This window comes from Pinus tabuliformis, chromosome 7, assembly GCF_031772625.1.
Source record: "Pinus tabuliformis cultivar Carrire ecotype Pingquan chromosome 7, CPIR1, whole genome shotgun sequence".
NCBI lineage: Eukaryota > Viridiplantae > Streptophyta > Pinopsida > Pinales > Pinaceae > Pinus > Pinus tabuliformis.
Genome location: NC_142293.1, coordinates 1,664,658,428 through 1,664,678,553, shown reverse-complemented (window position 1 = coordinate 1,664,678,553; position 20,126 = coordinate 1,664,658,428).

Here is a 20,126-nt window from a genome sequence, read left to right as displayed (position 1 = left end):
TTCGGTAAATACTGCGGACAGTTGCTGTGTCATTCCCGAGTTTGTTTTTGAGAGTAAGCCATGGGCGGGAAGACAATCCGAAGCGAACCGCACAAGCTGATCGCGTCTGCTGCTGCCCGCGAAATTCTGGAAAATGCAGGATGGTTGAATTACTTCAACCGCCTGCAAGAATCGAACGAGGTTGTAGCGTTGGAATTCCTGTAAAATCTGCAGGAAAACCACTCTATAGTCGGAGGAAAGCGGATAGAAGTCACAGAGGACATTATTGCAGAAACCTCAGGATTACCAGCTGTTGGACCCAGATGGGAGCTGAAGAAGGAAAGACTGCAGAAAGCAATGGAAATTTTCCAAAGCGAAGGCCAAAGTCTGACAGTCAAAGGGAAAGGAGTTCTGCCGACAACACTGGGGGAACCCTGGACCGAGCTGGCGAAGATAGTGCAGAGCTATATCACCTGCGAAGGGAGAAAAGATGTGGTAAGGGCTCGTCACTTAAAACTTCTAGACGTTTTGAAGGGAAAATGCTCTGTAAATCTCCCTGCCTTTTTAAATTCGTTATTACATGATGCAGCCCGAAGTCTAAAGAAGGCTCAGCACACAGAGACGGTTGTTAGCCACCACGGACTGATTCGGCTAATAATAAGCCACAGTCTTGCCCAACAGCAAGACACCTGGGAGGAATTGGTCGAAACAGTTAAAATGGGACTGGCTTTACCACGAACCTCCAGCACACTGGAACGTTCAGAAGAACACAAGGAGCCAGCAGCAGAAAAGCGTGCTGTTTCAAAACGGAAGCAGTCCTCCAGCACGCCGGAATAATCAGAGAAACGTAAGAAGTCGGCGGCAGAGAAGCATGCTGTTTCGAAACGGAAGCGACCCTCCGATACGCCGGAATGACCAGAAGAACCTAGAGAACCTGTTGGCACTCCCAACCTGCCTGAAAGACCCAGGAAGTCAGCTCGATTGGTTCGAATTCGGGGAAGGTTGGAAAAGATTCAGAAAACTGCGGCCCAACCAATTGAAATTGAGGACGAACCTTCGGAGGAGGAAGGTGAATTACCCGAAGGAAATGCTGAGCAATTAGAGGCTGGAACTAACCAGCCAGAAGGAGGAATTAAAGAAGAAAACGCACAATCCATGGGTAGTCCGTTGCAAGACCATCCAGGAGAAGAGGAATTGGCAGTAGTTCTGGCCAATATGGGAGAATACGGTCAAGCCTCCAGTCCAGGAGGCATCCTTGATGGTCCCGCAGAAGAAGAATTACCTAAGGAAGGGCATGCAGAAGAAGCAGGGGAAGAAAACCCGCCTGGTAATGAAGCAGAAGACATCAATTTGGGACAATCTGTCCCCAGGGCGCCGGAAGATGTTCCAGGAGAGGAAGAAGAAGTAAGACTGAAGGCCAAACCCTCTGCTGAGGCTAGGGAAATTGAAAAATTGAGAAAGAAGCACCAGAGGATGCTGGGCACGATAGCCAGACTTCGGCAACAAATTAGAATGTTGAAAGCCAGTCTGAGAATACAAAAAACTGCAAGGAAGAGGAAAAGGACCACGGCACCAAGAACCCCGAGGGTTAGGGTTCGTTTTGATGGACGAAACCCCATCAGGAGACCTACTGTTGAGGAACAGTCCGCTGTTCCGAATGATAATGAGGAACAGGGTGCTGTTCCAATAGAAACTGCTGTTCCATTTGGCCCGGAGGAACGAATGGACATTCCAATGGAACAGCAAGAGGCTCCGATGGTAGGAAGAACGCAGCAACCCTTTGTTCGCATTAAAAAGGAAATGGATAGCAAAGAGGTTCAAACAGAAGCACCCCCCTCGGGTGTAATTCGGGTGTAATTCGGGTCCAAAATTCCAAACAACGCAATAGGAAGGTCCAGTTTAAACTTCCAGCTTCTACGGCTGTGTGGAAGAAAGACCCGAAAACCAGAACCTTGCATAAAATGATGAAGGAAGCCCAGCAGGAGGCCGAGCAGTTGCGAGAACAGACGGTCCCCAAAGAAAAATACAAAGAGCTCCAACAACAACTTCGAAACATCAGTCAGTCTGAGAGCCAGGCATTTGAAGGATGGCAGAAGGAGCAGGAAAAGGTTGCTAAGGTAACTCGTCGACTAGATAGTGTTGTTAAGCAGATGGACACCTTGTGTTCCTTGTATACTGATGTTTTGACTTGTAGAGCCCCTGCTAAAAATTACGTTTTGTTTTTGCTTGAACGTTATTTGAGATTAAAAATAAAAGCTGTTAGGGCAGGAGCACCTATCCATATCAACACTGTTAATGATTTTATAAATTGCTGCAAGCACTATGGAGTTAAAGTTCAAAGGTTGTTATGTGAATTCTACCTGCACAATCTTGTCTTAGACCAGGAAACTGATTTGAATCCTGGCCCTTTCGTTGGCGATATACAATTTCAAGCCTTTATCTCATTTGGAGTGAATCAGTTAAAATGGCTTAAAGCTTACAACATCTTTCAGAGGCAAGAAAATAGTTTAGATCTTTGGGTACGAGCTGAACCTAGGGACCCAACAGTATTATGGAGAGAGCATAGGAGTATGATGAGGATCCCAAGTGTCATGAAGATATTAGGTCCCATGCATGGAGACTTGATCCGAAATGGTCTGGAGTATTTCCTGACTATTAAAGACCAGGCCTTCCATGCTGCAAAGTTTCGATACCGAACCTCCAACCCAAACATCCAGCTCAGGGAACCCTTTAACTTTGAGAATTTTGAATTGGCTGCCAGTCGATTGAGTCTCTATGGGGAACGGATTCTGCGAGCATGACCATTTTGGTTGGGGTATCGGTTTCGCAGCCCAATTATTTGGCATCCTGCACCTGGATATCAGGCCCTATATGAGATGCCTGCAGATCAGTTAGATCAGTTCTTTGACCATCTAGTTGCTAATCATGGTTTTCGGCCTCTTCGTGAGATCCCTTCTCCGGCCTACTCTCTCACAGCCCTGCATGTCAATTACAACGTTTTCATGAGGACATGAAACAGGGTAAGCAGGGGGGTGTGTGGAGCACCTGGAAGGTATGCTTTTTGATAAGCAATCTAGTGGTTTTTCAATACTATTTCTAATCTTTTCTGCATTATGAGCCTAAAAATATAAGGGTTTTGGTAAATTGTGTGAAAATAGACAAACGAAGCTCAATCACTAATAATCGATGATTTCTATGCAGAAGGACGCGGAAATAGGGAATTATCGAGTGAAAACAAGAAGCGCAAGGAAAGTAACTGCTGTCCCGACGACAGGGAACCGGATGCGGACAAGATTAAGTAAAATTGGAGCCGAATAATCCAGGAAAAGAACGCAGGATACCATGATGGAGAACGCAAGAAGGAAAGAGAAGACCTGAACGATTAGCGAATCCCTCAGGATCTTCGATCCTGAGGGATCGCTGCTTTAAGCTTATCTTTTGTATCTAGACATCTCCGTCATTTTTGTTATATAAAGGTACCACGCCATCGAGCGTGCGGGGACGATTGTTGTTATAATTATAAACTCAGAGCGATTTTGATCACTGAGCTTTGTAAGATCTGATTTTGTATACTTTTGTTAATGCAATCAATATAAAGGACTTGGTGTTCACTTCGTTTCTACATCTGAAGTAACTCTAAGCAGTGTACCATCGTAGCCAAGGGCCCAGCTCCGATGGTCACTTGCTGTTGTATCATACGGTGATTGGTGTGGTTTGTTTATTTCTCTTGTTTCAGTGATCCGATACATCTTTTATATGATAGACTATGCTTCTTAATTAATATCTGAATCTGAATAAGTTCTGTAATTCACGTCTCTGTATTACACAAACTGAATCTATTTGAATTGCATCCATTTCTACAGCAAGTTATTGGTATGAATGTTATCATTATTGGATTCATATGAAATAAGTAATTGTGAGGCTTGAAGATAATATCACTTTGTTCATAAACATAGTCACATCACACATTACTCTCGGATCGCTACAGTAGTATAGACCGTGTACATACTTCGGGGTTTGCTGTTCCATTTGGATTTGTTGTTCCATTTGGATTTGCTGTTCCATTTGGGTTTGCTGTTCCATTTGGGTTTGCTGTTCCATTTGGGTTTGCTGTTCTATTTGAGCTGCTGTTCCATTTTATATGATTGACGTTTCCCGTTTATGAAAGATTGCTGTTCCATTTCATTACTGTTGTTCCATTTCATTACTGCTGTTCCATTTGATTACTGTTGTTCCATTTTAAGAATTGTTGTTTCATTTCACTTTCGCTAATCTGCCTTTATTGCTTTCGCGTGATAGCAGGCCTAAGGCTGTCGTGAGCCCAGCAAGACGCTGCCTAGCTCCTAGACCTATAAGTCCATGCTTTGGTTTTCTTTCTTTATCAGTTTCTAAAGGGAAGGGTTATTGGTTCCGTACCCTTGACTGATCATTTGCCTTGTGTGATTTCATTTTCTGAATTGGTTTAGTTACAGCTTCGTGTTTGTTTCCTTTCAAGTCATTAGAACGCTATACTACCGAGCACTACTTGGACAGAACAGCCTCGGATTGAGTTACTCCTTGAAAGAACAAAACGATCCCGAATTGACTTAATAATGTGGAATAATTGGTGGTGTGAGAGACCCTAGTTATCGCTCTACACTTGGTAAGTCTGTCAACTACCACCATTATGACACTCTTTCCTTCGGACTTGGGTAAACCTGTGATAAAATCCATTGAAACCTCCTCCCAACATTGGCTTGGAATGGATAAAGGTTGTAATAGACCTGGGGTCTTAATTGTTTCAACTTTATTTTGTTGGGAAACCAAACATTCCGCCACAAACTTTTGAAAATCTGATTTAAGGCCATCCCAAAAAAATTCCTTCTTAACCCTGTGGTAAGTTTTTAAAAATCCTGAGTGCCCTCCTAAGGGAGAAGTGTGCAATTCCATAAGAATCTTTTGTTTGAGTTGGGAATTGTTACAGAGGTATTAGCTATTTTTGTACCATAACGAATCATTTTTCCAACTAAATGTATCAGATGTACTGGATCTTGTTGTAACTTTTGAATAAGTGCCCACACTTCTTCGTCATTCTTCCATTCCTCCCTTTCTTCGTTTATCCAATCTGGTTGGATAATAGAAATGGCGCACAACAATGCTTCCACATCCTCATCCTTTCTTGAGAGTGCATCTGCCACAACATTTTGCTTCCCTTTTTTGTAGATGATTTCAAATTCATAACCTAACATCTTTGTGACCCATTTTTGTTGCCCTTTAGAGGATAATCTTTGTTCTAAAAGGTATTTAAGGCTATCATAATCCATTTTTACCTTGAAGTGTCTTCCCATTAGGTAGGGTCGACATTTCTGGAGTGCGTGTAGTATTGCCAACAGTTCCTTCTCATAAATAGCTTTGTGTAAATACTTTCCCTTGATTGGACGACTTCCGAAAGCAATGGGTCTTTCATCTTGCATTAAAATAACACCAATTCCATTTCCTGAAGCATCACATTCCACAATAAAGTTTTTTGTGAAGTCTGGTGTAGCTAAGACCGGTGCTTGGCACATTGCCTCTTTAAGATGTTCGAAGGCCTTTGCTGCTTCTGGAGTCCATGAAAATGAATCTTTCTTCAATAATGTTGTTAGAGGTGCTGCTATTCTCCCATAATTCTTAACAAACTTGCGATAATACCTTGTCAACCCCAGAAATCCTCGCAGATGCTTTATGGATGTGGGGATTTTCCATTCCTTAATGGCTTTAATTTTTCTAGGGTCTACCTTAACACCTTCATGAGATACAATATGACCCAGATATTCTACCTCTTGTACTCTAAAGAAACATTTGGAGCTTTTTGCATATAATTGTTTCTCCTCCAATAGTTGTAGCACCCTGTCAACATGTTCAACATGATCCTTCCAAGACTTGCTGTAGATTAGTATATCATCAAAAAATGCTAACACAAATTTTCTAAGGAAGGGTTTGAAAATGGAATTCATAAAACCTTGAAATGTAGAAGGTGCATTGGTAAGGCCGAAAGGCATGACCACAAATTCATAATGACCCTCATGAGTTCTAAATGTTGTTTTCAGAATGTCTTCAATCTTCATTCTGATTTGATGATATCCTGAACGAAGATCCAACTTGGTGAAGTAAATTGATCCATGCAATTCATCCAATAATTCATCAATGACAAGAATGGGAAATTTATCTTTAATAGTGAGCTTGTTGAGCTCCCTATAGTTTGGACACATGCGCCACGATCCATCCTTCTTGTGCACCAATACTACTAGAGCAGAGAAAGAACTTTGAATAGGTTGAATTATACCAGCCTCTAGCATTTCTGCAACCATATGTTCAATTTCACTATTTTGGGCATAGGGATATATGTACGGCCTGATGTTTGGAGGAACACTTCCTGGAATCAAATGAATAGCATGATCTTGATCACGAATAGGTGGGAGACCTTTGGGAGTCTCAAATACCTTGGAATGATTGTCCAAGATTTTTTGGAGATCTCGAGAAATAGGTGATTTCGATGTGGAAACATATAGCGAACATAATTGTGCAATTACACCTCATTGTTCCTTTTTTAGAAGCTTTGTCATACCGTTAGAGCTGATTATCTTTCCCGGTTTCCCTGCAATATCCCTTAATTCAACTTCCTTTCCTTCCGCAGAAAATTTCATGAAAAGTTCTTGAAAATTAAAAGCTATTGTACCCAAGGATTGTAGCCATTGGACTCCTAGTACAACATCATCACCTCCCATTGGAATGGAAATCATTGGGCTATTCAATACATATTCTCCCATGGATAGCTTGATATTATGGCACCTTCCAGAGAAATTTATGGTTCCTCCACTTGCAACCATCACTTGACACTCTGGTGCTGGATATAGGAAGCAATTCAATTCTTTTGCTATCTTACAATGAATAAAATTGTGGGTACTTCCTGAATCAATCAACACTATTACCTTTTTCTTCTTGATATGTCCTTCTATCTTGATAATTTGAGGAGTGGTAATTCCAGCCAATGCATTACAAGATATGGTCGGATTCATGTCTTCTTTATCTAGGGTTTGTTTCTGGAGTATATCCTCTTCTTTTGACATTTCTTGTTCCTTTTCTTCCTCCTCTTCACAATCTATGTAGAATAATTTCTTCTCAGCACACTTATGACCTTTAGTGTATTTGCTATCACAACTGTAACAAAGCCCTTCTGCTCTTTTTTCTCCCAATTGTTGTTGTGTCAACCTTATAGGTTGTGGAAGGCTAGGGGCAACAACACTTCCATCTTTATAGTTGTGAGTGGTAGGCTTCCTGGTTGCCATAATTTTTCTCTCCATTTTTGTTGCTAACCTGAATGCCTTCTCTAATGAATCAAGTTCCCAAAAGTGAACCTCATCTCGGATATTATCCTTTAAAGTCCCTATGAACACATCAATGCTATGCTGCTCTAGAATAATTTTTACCCTTATGTTCAATTTTTGGAAGTCCTCAATGTGCTCCATCATTGAACCCTTTTGTTTGAGACTTATCAATTGGCTAAAATAAGTGTTGCTTTTTGTATCCTCATAATGTGCTATGATTTCTTCCGTAACAATTGCCCAAGTGATAATTTGTTTACGAGATCAAAGCCATCGATACCATACAAACTGATTTGGTTCCAAATATAAAGTTTGCAATACGTACCTTTTGTGTTTTTTCCACATTATGTAGATCGAAAAATTCCTCCATCTGTAGTATCCATGTTGCGAGATCCTTGCCATCAAACTTCCTCATATCGATTTTTGGAATATGGTGGGTTTTCAATTCAACATTAGAGTCTATGAAATCATTATTAACATTTCTTTTTTTCTCATCATGTGTTTCCTTTACTACACTTTCACCATTAGTGACCATTTCTTGTAGCAACTTATTCAAATTTATCTTCAATTCTTCCATCTTATCGTCCATGCCATTCATCTTAGCTTCTATCTTAGCATCCATGCCATTCATCTTGGCTTCATTTACCTTTAGTGAGAGTGAAATTTTTTGTACTTGGTCTTGTAATTTCGATATATCATGTTGCATTTCTTCCTCTTCTTCACGAGTCATGCTAGAGCTTTCAGGTTGCTTACTAGGTGTTTCCATTTCCTTTCTTCAGGGCATTAATTAATGCTAATAATGCTTCACTATTCCCTTTGAATTCCTTCAAGCTAATTTTTCAAACCAATCTTATGCAAAATTAAAAAAATTACACACCTTTTTTCACTTTGTAGGAGCTCGATATTGAATCTGATGTATCTCTGTAATTTTGGATCATCCAGTTATGAAATTGTGACCTATAGTAGCGCTCTATGTCCTCTTTCCAATGCCACCAGTTTGATCGAATTTAGATTCTCCAAGAAAGAGTTATGCACAATCTCCCAAGATGCCTGATTATATACCTTTTCAGAAGAGTGAACTTGTATGAAGTGCCATGTGTCACTGTTTTGACCTTCGGGTCTATAAAATATATACAAGAAACTACAATCCGTTTTCTTTCTATAAATTCTTACAAAATTTCAATCTGATACTCAAAACAAAAGTTATGACGATTTTACCCAGGTAACCTGTTTGGAATGTAATTCAGGAGTCTGCAAAAAGGCCAACTTCCTTAGATCATATCTCTGCAAATCTAGTGCTAAAAGCTTTGAATTTTGGACCTGAGGTTCAGAACGATTTCGATCCAAATGGGTTTTTTTTTAGCATATGAAACATCGTAGAAAAAATGTTTTAGCGCAAATTCCACGATGACCTGTTTGGAGCAGCGAAACCCTAGAATCCAAAGCTCTGATACCAAATGTTATGAAACTAGCTCACAAAAAGATAGATCAACGCCTTAGAATTCAGCCTCTTCGAGGGGGTAACCTCCTTTACATTACACAAATGAACAATTCTTGGATGATTCAAATGACAAAACCTCCTTTCTATATATTGGAGTCTAAGGGGTCACAATATAACCGATACGACCTAACAATAATAATATAAAAGCACAAAAATAACAATAGAGGGATTCTATGGGGCACAGTAATAACAATATGGGGACAATAGGGGCACAACAATATTAATAAGGGATACAAATACAATAGTAATGGGGGAATCACTAGTATTATAGGGACCCAACAGTCTGATGAAGAATGGGAGAAGTTGGATCGGAAGGCTAAGAGCACAATATGATTGTGTGTCTCAGATTCAGTATTGCTGAATGTATAAGGGGAAGCTACGGTGAAGGCTTTGTGGGACAAGTTAGGGACTTTTTACCAATCTAAGTCTCTGGTGAATAAAATTTTCCTACGAAAAAAAGCTGTACAACCTCAGGATGAAAGATGGAGACTCGGTGATAGAACATCTGAATGCATTTAATATTGTGGTAAGTTAGTTATTATCTGTTGATATAAAAATTTTAGATGAAGATAAGTGCAGCAGTTTGTTGTGTTCTCTACCAGATTTGTGGGATAGTCTAGTTATTGCAATAGGTAGCAATGCAACTGCCTTATAGCTTGACGAAATAGTCTCATCCTTGCTGATGGAGGAGATGAGACGGAAAAATATGGAGAGCTAGAATGGTGATGCCTTGTCTGTACGAGGACGGTCCTAGAACATAAACAAAAATAAGTCATCAAGTGGGAGATCTAAATCTAGAGGGAGATCTAAATCTCCACGAAAACATGTAAAGGTGGTGTGTTGGAAATGCAGAAAAGAAGGGCACTACAAAAGGGACTGTAAATCTAAAGCTCCTGACAAAGGAAAGGGATCTGATGATGCTCCTTCTATGGAGACGAAAACCACCTCAGATGAATGTGGAGATGTGTACTTGCCTTCTTCAAGTACACATGTACATCATGTGGCATGGTTGATTGACGCAGGTGCATCCTTTCACTTCACTCCCCATAAAGAGTGGTTTTGTGAGTATGAGAAATACAATGGTGGTGATGTCTTCTTAGGGGATGATAGGAAGGCTAGAATCATTGGTCGTAGAAAAGTAAAGTTGAAGTTGCAAGGTGGAAGGGTTAGAACACTTCCCGTTGTTTTTCATATTCCTACATTGGCTAGAAATCTAATTTCTATAAGCAAGATGGATGATGCAGGTGTAAAAAAAATGTTCGAGAAGGATACCTGCAAGATGGTTTGGGGAGCACTGGTATTGATGCAGGGAGTTCGGATTGGAACTCTGTACAAGCTACAAGGTAGCACTATTGTTGACGGGTGCAATAGTTCCATGGTTCTTGAAAGTGGAGCAAAAATATAGTGGTATCTGGAGAGAAGACCATGTTGTGGCATCAAGGGCTTGGACATATTGGAGAGAAGGGACTTCACATACTTCATGGTAAAAGTATGGTAGAAGGTATGAGTAATATCTCTCTGGATTTTGATTTCTATGAAAATTGTGTATATGGGAAGAAGAATCGGGTGAGTTTCCCCTCTAGTGGTAAGAGGGGGAAACATATATTAGAGCTTGTGCACAGTGATGTGTTTGGGCCTGTGAAGGTTTCATCACTGGGTACGTATATGTACTATGTATCATTTATAGATGACTTCTCAAGGAATACATGGATATATTTCCTTAAGAAGAAATTTGAAGTCTTTGATAGGTTTAAAGAATTTAAGGCTCTAGTGGAAAACCAAACAGAGAAGAAGATAAAGGTGTTGAGGATAGATAATGGTGGAGATTTTTGTAGTAAGGAATTTGAAGAATTCTGTAAGAAGTGTGGTATAGCACAACAAAATACTACCCCATATACACCTAAGAAAAATGGCGTTGTAGAAAGAATGAACAAGACGTTGATGGAAAGGACAAGAAGCATGCTCAGTGGTGCCAGGTTAGGACAGGAATTTTGGGTAGAGGCAATGGAGACAACATGTTACCTGGTCAACAGATCACCTTCATCAGCGTTGGAGGATAAGACTCCACAAGAGGCATGGATTGGTAAGAAACCCTCTCTTTCACATCTGAGGATATTTGGATGTGATGCATATGTACATGTTCCAAAGGAAAAGAACCAAGTTGGACAGTAAATCTGAAAAGTGCATCTTTATTGGGTATAAGGATGGTTTAAAGGGATATAAGCTTTGGAACCCAATAACAAGGAAGGTTGTGTACAACCGAGATGTGGTGTTCAAAGAGGTGAAAGATGTTATTAAACATGAAGTCCAACCAAAGGAACTTGAGAAGATAGAGTTTGAGCTTAAGGAGGAAGAATCATACTCTATAGGAGAGGAGGAATCAGAATATAAAGAGCCACAAACTCCGGGTGTGAGAAGATCAGTTCAAGAAAGAAGGCAGCCAGAAAGGTATAGTCCATCCGCTTTCTGTTCACATTTTTCTTTATCTGTTACTGATGATGATCCCATAACTGTGAAGGAAGCAGTAGATTCAGAGGATGGCAAACTCTGGAAAGAGGCCATGGTTGATGAAATGACATCTTTGCAAAAAAATGAGGCTTGGGATCTGGTGGAGTTGCCGGCTGGAAGGAAACCCATTTGCAGCAAATGGGTGTTCAAGAAGAAGACAAATGCAGAAGGAAAGGTGGAGAAATATAAAGCTTGGTTGGTAGCAAAAGGTTATTCCCAGGTGTTAGGAATTGATTTTGGTGATATTTTTTCTCCTATTGCCAAGGTAGCTTCTATTAGATTACTTTTATTTGTTGCTGTTGCTTTTGATTTTGAGGTAGAACAGATGGATGTGAAGACAATATTTCTTCACGGGGATCTGGAAGAGGAGATCTACATGAAGCAACCTAAAGGTTTTGCAGTGAAGGGTAAGAAATAACTGGTATGCAAGTTAAAGAAGTCTCTCTATGGGTTAAAATAGTCACCAAGGATGTCGTATCAGAAATATTGATACATTTATATGGAGACTTGGCTTCACCAGAAGTAAAGCAGATCACCGTATGTATTTTAAATTAATTGGTGACCGTGTTATTTATCTGGTCTTGTATGTGGTGTTGAAAATTATACTGGGGGGGGGGGGGGGGTGAATCAGTATTATCAAGTTCTTTTAACAAATCTTCCTTATTTACACTTTGAATTATTTTTGCATATCAGTACCATAAAATAATGAGCATGAACAAGAAAAACAGATAGTCACACCAAAGAACACCAGATATAAGGTGGAAACCCAATGTGGGTGAAAACCACCTGCTGCAATATGTCTCTATCTTCTTTCAAATTAGAAACTCCTGTTACAATGATTTTGTACTGGTGCATTCCTTTACCAGTATGCAGGCTGCAACCTGCAGAGAGCTACAACTCTCTCTCGTTTTCCAGTCTCTCCTGGAAGGGAGCTACAACCCCCTACTTTTTTTCTTTCAAGGACTACTTTTCAAACTGGATCCAACAACAACATTGAAGCTCATAATCAAACAACCTTCTGAATCACCCAATCACCAGATCCATAATGATATTATGAGAGTTATCAACCAGATCTAGTACATAAAGATAAGTCATTAATCATGCTGTTATCTGAACTCAATACCAGTAACCAAACATCAGTTATGTACCCAAAACCCTGCAGAATAGTCAAAGGTAGTTAAAACAAATTTTAAGCAGGGATCGCAACTTCACTGGTATAGATCTGCGGATATCTGTACTACCTCCGCACCTGTGCCTTCTGTGGCGCCGCGACCACCGCACCTGCGCCTTCTGTGGCGCCTTTGCACTGCGCCTTCTGTGGCGCCTCCGCACTGCGCCTTCTGTGGCACCTCCGCACTGCGCCTTTTGTGGTGCCTCTGTGGCATCTCCGCACTGCGCCTTATGTGGCGCCTCCGCACTGCGCCTTCTGTGGCGCCTCTGTGGCATCTCCGCACTGCGTCTTCTGTGGCGCCTCCGCACTGCGCCTTCTGTGGCGCCTCTGCACTGCGCCTTCTGTGGCGCCTCCTCACTGCGCCTTCTGTGGCGCCTCTGTGGCGTCTCCACACTGCGTCTTCTGTGGCGCCTCCGCACTGCGCCTTCTGTGGCACCTCTGCACTGTGCCTTCTGTGGCGCCTCCGCACTGCGCCTTCTGTGGTGCCTCTGCACTGCGCCTTCTGTGGCGCCTCTGTGGCGTCTCCGCACTACGCCTTCTGTGGTGCCTCTATGGCGTCTCCACACTGTGCCTTCTGTGGCGCCTCTGTGGCGTCTCCGCACTACGCCTTCTGTGGCGCCTCCGCACTGCGCCTTCTGTGGCACCTCCGCACTTCCGCAACTGCAGCGCTCGAGAGATCACCCTTCACAGATTCGCTTTCAACTTCACTTTCATAGATCAAACTTTTAAAACAATAACCCAATATTTCAGATCTTAAGATATTCGATTTGGAAGGATGATTTAGCCAAGTGATCTCCTTTGCTTTATATAGGCAAGCTTCTTCCTAAAATCATGGATCAATACCATAGATAACCAATATAAGGGGCCCAAAAACATGGGGCTCAATAATACCAAGGACTAACCACCATGGACCAAAGGTAAGTTCTCCAACATATACACACTTTTGACGAGGTACCATGGTCCAAAACCATAGGTTCAAATACCAAGGACTAACTACCATGGACCAAAGGTAAGTTCTCCAACATGAAAGTGCGTGAACTTTTTCTCTACATGAAATAAACTTTTCTCTGCATAAAAGTGCGTGAACTTTTCTCTACATGAAATAAACTTTTCTCTGCATATAAGTGCGTGAACTTTTCTCTACATGAGATGAGTGGGTTGCCATCAAGTACAACATATGTATCATAAAGCCATACCAGAATCATAATGCCAACATGTGGATGATGTGTTGCTGGTTGGAAATGACAAATAAAATATCCAGGATTTGAAGACCCAATTGTCCCCCAAATTCGACATGAAAGATCTTGGTGCTGCAAACTATATTTTGGGCATGGAAATTAAAAGAGATCGGGCAAAGAGGAAGCTGTGGTTAATCTAGAGGAAGTATGTCGAGACAATACTGCAAAGGTTTAATATGAAGGATAGTAAACCAATGAAGGTTCCTATTCCTGTAGGTGTAAAGTTATCTGCTGAACAGTGTCCCAAGACACAGGAAGAGGAAGAGGACATGTCCCATGTTCCATATGCAAATGCAGTCAATAGTATACTGTATGTGATGGTCTATACCAGACCAGACATTGCACATGAAGTAGGAGTATTGAGCAAGTTTATGTCAAAACCAGGGAAGGAGCATTGGACAACAGTGAAGCGGGTTTTCGGGTATTTGCGTGGCACTAGTGATTATGGTTTGTGCTACCAAGGAAGGCCAGGATTGAACAGAGTTTTGGATATTTGTGGTTTTGTTTATGCAGACTGCGCTGGAGATCTGGATCAAAGAAGATCTACAGGTGGGTATTGTTTAACCTATTTGGAGGTGCATTCAGTTGGATGAGTAAGAAACAATCTGTAGTGGCACTATCAACTATAGAGGCAGAATATATGGCAGCCACTCATGCAAGCAAGGAAGCAGTTTAGTTGCAGAGATTTTGTTCAAGTATGGGGTTAGTGTAGGGAGCTATAAGCATAGACTGTGACAGCCAAAGTGCAATCTTCTTGGCAAAGAACCTTTCTTGCCATTCAAAGACAAAACACATTGATGTTCAGTATCACTTTGTGAGGGATATGATAGAAGACAAAAAGGTGTTGCTGGTAAAGGTGGACACTTTGAAGAATACTGCTGGTGCATTGACAAAATCTTTTAGCTCTGAGAAGTTTTCTTGGCATACAGAAACAATGGGCATTGCAGGGCTGGATAAATGATTAAGCTCTCCTGTGGAAAGAAAACAACAAATGGGAGAATGTTGGGTTGTGTTATATTCTTTCCACGACTAGCCCACGTAGTTAATCGGAATGTTAGAGGGGCGGTGGAGCCCCCCATTCGTTGCGTCAATTGAACAGTGGGGAGGTCACAGGGGGGCGGGTAGCCCCCCTCTACCGGGTCCAGGGCAGTGCCCCGGGGAAATTTTTTTGGACCCTATATTAGGTTGGGCGGACCTACCTATGGTTTTGTGCATGTTTTTCGCACATGGTTTTGGACGCGATGGTTTTCGGTCTATGGTTTTGGATTCGATGGTTTTTGGTCCATGGTATTGGATGCTTCGGCATGTATAATTATGTATTGTAACATTGAAAGGAAAATAATGAAAAATCAAGCTGGTAGTCCCGGTTTTGGGATCCAGGGGAAAATCTCTGTGTATATGTGTTTTATGTGTTATGCTCTCGCATTGTTTATTTTCTGTGTTCTAGAATTCTTATGTAGGTTATTTCTGTATAGGGTTAAAACTTACATCTATAAGCACAATTTATTGCACAACAGATTTCGATGGTGAGTGCACACTTTCCATTGACACTGTCCCTCACTTTGATTGCAATTGTACTTCTATTTTGGTGAGCTTTCTCAATTATTTCTCTTGCACGCCTTTGTTTTCACAAGTGTTTCTTTCACATTCACGCTTCTTATTTTGTCTTGATTTCACTTTAAAAGGTTTCATTTTCATGTTATATTTTCTCTGGAATGTGTCACTTTTAGTTTCTTTAAGTTTTTATAAGCATCCTTTGCACTTGTATCTCACTTTCCAAAGTGTCATCTTTTGGCATGGGAAATTTCGTACATCACAAAAAGTATAGCTATGGTTCATTTCAAGGGGAATATTTTCTATCAATGGGTCCCATTTATCATGTATACAGTACTAGACTCATTCCCAAAGTATTATGCATTTTTGTACTAGTGTCGTCACTGTCGCCATAAAGTGTATCTTAAGTGTCACATCCAGACGAAGGGAATCAATTGTACATTATTGAAGGATAGTTCTAATGCATTATTTTGCACTAATGTGTTTTATTCATCATATATACATGCATTATACATATTCCCTAAGCCTTGAGCATATTTTCAATAGTATCGTCACTATCATCACAAAGTGTATTTATGTGTCGCACTTTGAGGAGAGTATTGTTTTGTTGCCACATTAAAAGGACCATGTTGTTTATGAATTTTGAGTGTTCAATTTTATGTCTTCAGTTGTTCTGAGTGTGTGATCATGTTCTAGTCTTACCTTGGTTTCATATCTACTTCACTAATCCCATACTTAGTCAAATTTTGGAAAGCCTCATGAATAGCCAACCTTGGTCTCACTTAACCTCTTTGAACTATGCATTGCATAGAAGCAAGCCTCAAGCTAACCCCTTTCCTCCTGGAACTACGAAATGCACAATTTTTCCCTCCAAGAAATACCCATTGTGCAGTCACAATGCTCAAGGATTGCCTCTTGACCTCCATAACTACATAGTTTTTCCCTCCAACCAATATCTTTGTGTGCATTGCATAGTGGCAAGAAACAGATTGTCTCCCTTCCTTCCTGATTTGCACAACTTCGTAAACCATGGCCTCTCTCTCTTATGAACTACACATTGCACAATCTCAGTGGGCAAGTCGACCCCACTGAGCTCCTCAACTGCACAATCTCCCTGCCTAGGCCTATAGAACTGTGCATGGCATAGTCATAAGCCTTAGTCCTCCTCTCTCAGCCTCTAGAACTATGAAATGCACAATCCTCGAGCCTTTCTCTTAGTCTGGTACTCAGTTCTAGTTCATTTAGTGATCTTCATCAAGAATGTTAGGCTAGGAGTTTTTCAAGATGATGTCTTTTTATCATGAGTGATCTCCAATTGTAGGTATTATATCTTACCATGATAGGATGATGATTGAATACAATTAGAAGGAGACTATGCTACAAGTCACTCATGAAGTCATAAATAGAACTTTATCATTGAAAAAGAAAATGAAAGGGCACTAGATTATGTTGGGAGCTTGAGGATCAAGATCATAGTAAAGACTCCATATCATTCATGAACTTGGTGGGTGAAGATGAAGAACAAAGAATACCTCTCATGAAGAATAAAAACAAATAAACATGAAGAGAAATTTTCCATTTCCATCTCATCATTAAGTCCATGTCATGATTGTCAAGTTGTGACTTGTACCAATGTCATCAAAATGTCATGTGTGTCCATGTGACTTGCCCTATCATTTGTGGATGTAGTGATGTAATTATCAAAAGGAAAGGGAAAAATGTAATGTGTGGAAGTATAAGATTCATATGTGGAATATGAAAATTCACAGTCATATATGAAAGAAAAAGTATTTAGGAAAAGTCCAAAAGTCATATACAAGTCCAAAGGTCACATTAGAAGTCGAAGAGTCATGAGGGAATCTCAAAACTTGTGGGGATATGAAAGGTCATTCATATTTTTATAAATACACCCTCATAACTCAAGCAAAGGGGTGTTTAGAGGCTTAGCCTTTAGAGATCTAGCCTTGGCTTCTCTAGATTAGCATAAGAGAGAAGATCATTCTTTGAAGAAGCAAGAAGTGACTTAATGGTCCAGTATTAGAACTAGTGGCTCATCATTGTAACTGTGTACTTGGATCTTTCACCTAATAATCAAAATATCGATGATCCAACACATTTTCATGAATTTATTATGAATGTAGTAAGACTATTCTTTATATGTTTGTGGTATATGTTTTGTTCATATGTATTAAGAAAATTAAACTATTTCATTGGCTTTGGTACTTAGCTTGTTTAATCGGTGTTCTATTTAATTTAACGATCATTGTGTCTATGTTAACTACTTAGCTAAATAAATAACAAACCTTTTCTTTCTCTTGTGTGTCTCTCTTAGGTTAGTACTATTACTTCCTTCAAGAGAGTCACTCCTCTCTCTCCCCTTCTTTATATGTTTGTGGTATATGTTTTGTTCATATGTATTAAGAAAATTAAACTATTTCATTGGCTTTGGTACTTAGCTTGTTTAATCGGTGTTCTATTTGATTTAACGATCATTGTGTCTATGTTAACTACTTAGCTAAATAAATAAAAAACCTTTTCTTTCTCTTGTGTGTCTCTCTTAGGTTAGTACTATTACTTCCTTCAAGAGAGTCACTCCTCTCTCTCCCCTCGTGAAAGTATCCTTTTACACATTGCAATTTGTTTTTCACAATGTCAACTTTCTTGCTAATTTCAATGGCTATGTGCATACTCTCTTATGTTATTCATTGCAGCTGAGGAAAAAATTTAAGTTATGGTGGTTGGGTCGATACTCCAGATGGGGCTCCTACTTCATATGGTGTGAGCCCTAATTAGGACTTCACATTGGGGATACCCCCTTAGTTGACGTATTTCTAGCACCATCAACAATTTGCATTAGAAGGAGGGACAGATGACAATTTGTGTGAGTTGAGTCCATTTTAAATATTGTATCTTAAATGGATCATTTCCAAATCATGCTCCTTAAATATCGTATCTTAAATGGATCATTTCCAAATCATACTCCTGGGGTGTTTTTCCAATAAATCCAATGGTAAACTTTCAATTCCCCCAAGGGTTTCTTTATAACTTGTCTCAATCAAAATTTGATGGTGATGGTGAAATATCCATAGCTGAACACATCTCTAAATTTCTCTATTTTTTGTGAATTTTATGAAAATCATTCTAAATATTTTAGTCTTATACTTTTATTCCTCACCCTTGAAGGTCGAGTTGAACAATGGTGTCATAGCTTTCCATCTTCTTCCATCCATTCATTTGATCACTTCCATAAGGAGCTTCAACATGTATTTGATAAGTATGATTAATGAGATGTTTTTAAGAGGATCAATCAATTAAGAATGAAGTCTATTGAATCTATTGAGTATTTTTCTAGTTGATTCCTTCACCTATGTTAAGAATTTCCTGAAGAAGATATAGATTGGGATTTATTTAAGAAAAAGTTTGAGATTTTTTATTCATATCTCTTTAAATGGTGAGTTTGAACCCCATCATGATTCTTCTCTTCCAACCTTTTAAATACATATGACACCACTAATTATAGAGGAGGAACCTAATATTCCTTTCATCCGTTGTCCTCCTCCCTTTTTTGTGCCTTCTGTTGAAGTTATTCAAATTAAAAGTATGAAAATCAGATTATTGATCCATCTCTTCAATCTTCACACACTTCCCGTGATTCATATCCGATGAAAGAAACCTTGGAATGGTTCATGGAGCCTTAGGTGAAGACTAATGCTCTCATTCCTTAAGATGACATTGGTACTCTTAACCTTAATCTTGGATTTGGTTCCATTGAAAGTAATAATTATTCAAGGGACACATTTCATCCTCTATCATCCACATGTCATGAATCTTTGTGCCTTGATTCACTTGATCAATCTTTCCACCAACGAGTTCTTCAAACTCTCTTGATTTTCAAGTTGTTGGTTCAAATTGCGATCAAGTACAAGGCGGTCATATTACACGAGTATAGGAGTAGAAAGGTGAGGATACTTTTGATCTATCTTCCCTCTTCCAAAACCCTCTATGTCAATATGTTGTTACTTTATTATTGGCTGATTTTCAACATACTAATATTAGTATCCAACCGATTGAAGTTAATTTTCTTAATCAATCTATAGTCTTAGAAAACCATCATTTTAATGATCATCAATATGTTGATGCGTATGATGATGAATGCAAAAGTGCACCAACTGATCTTTCGGTTTCTCGAGAAGATTTAGATTTGAAAAAAATACATCTAGAATTTGATTTGGTCAAAGAAGATGTTCTTATGGAAACCTCATTTTCATCTCACTATCCCTTGTGCCCTACTCGTAATACATTAACTTGTGAAAAATATACTCCATGCTCTTCAAGGTCTTCATATAATGAGTTGGATTTTGCATTGACATAAGATAGTGAGGTTATCCATGATGAAAAAATAAACAATCAGTTCACCAAGTATCCGTTCCATTCCTTATCATTTCCTGTCTTGCATGAAGAAAATTCTTTTGTTTGGGTTACTCATGAGATTGACCCAAACTATCCATCCTTATATGTTCAATTAGAATAATCTTTTGACTTAAATAATATAGTTGTTGAAGTTGAAAATTTTGATCAAACTACTGATGTAGATGGATTCCACCGAGATAACATAGATCTTATGAAAATTATCACTAGTAGTTATCCTCACACCATGCATGATCTGATTCAATCTTCAAAATATGATTTTACAATCCTTGAATGTTTCAGGACTTTTGAGGAAGTCGAGGCATGGAACTATGAAGCTAATCATTTCAAAGAATATCTTTAGCTGGAGGAATCATGCCTATCCCGTACATTTGAGAATAGTGAGCTCCTAGTTTTTTCTTGTG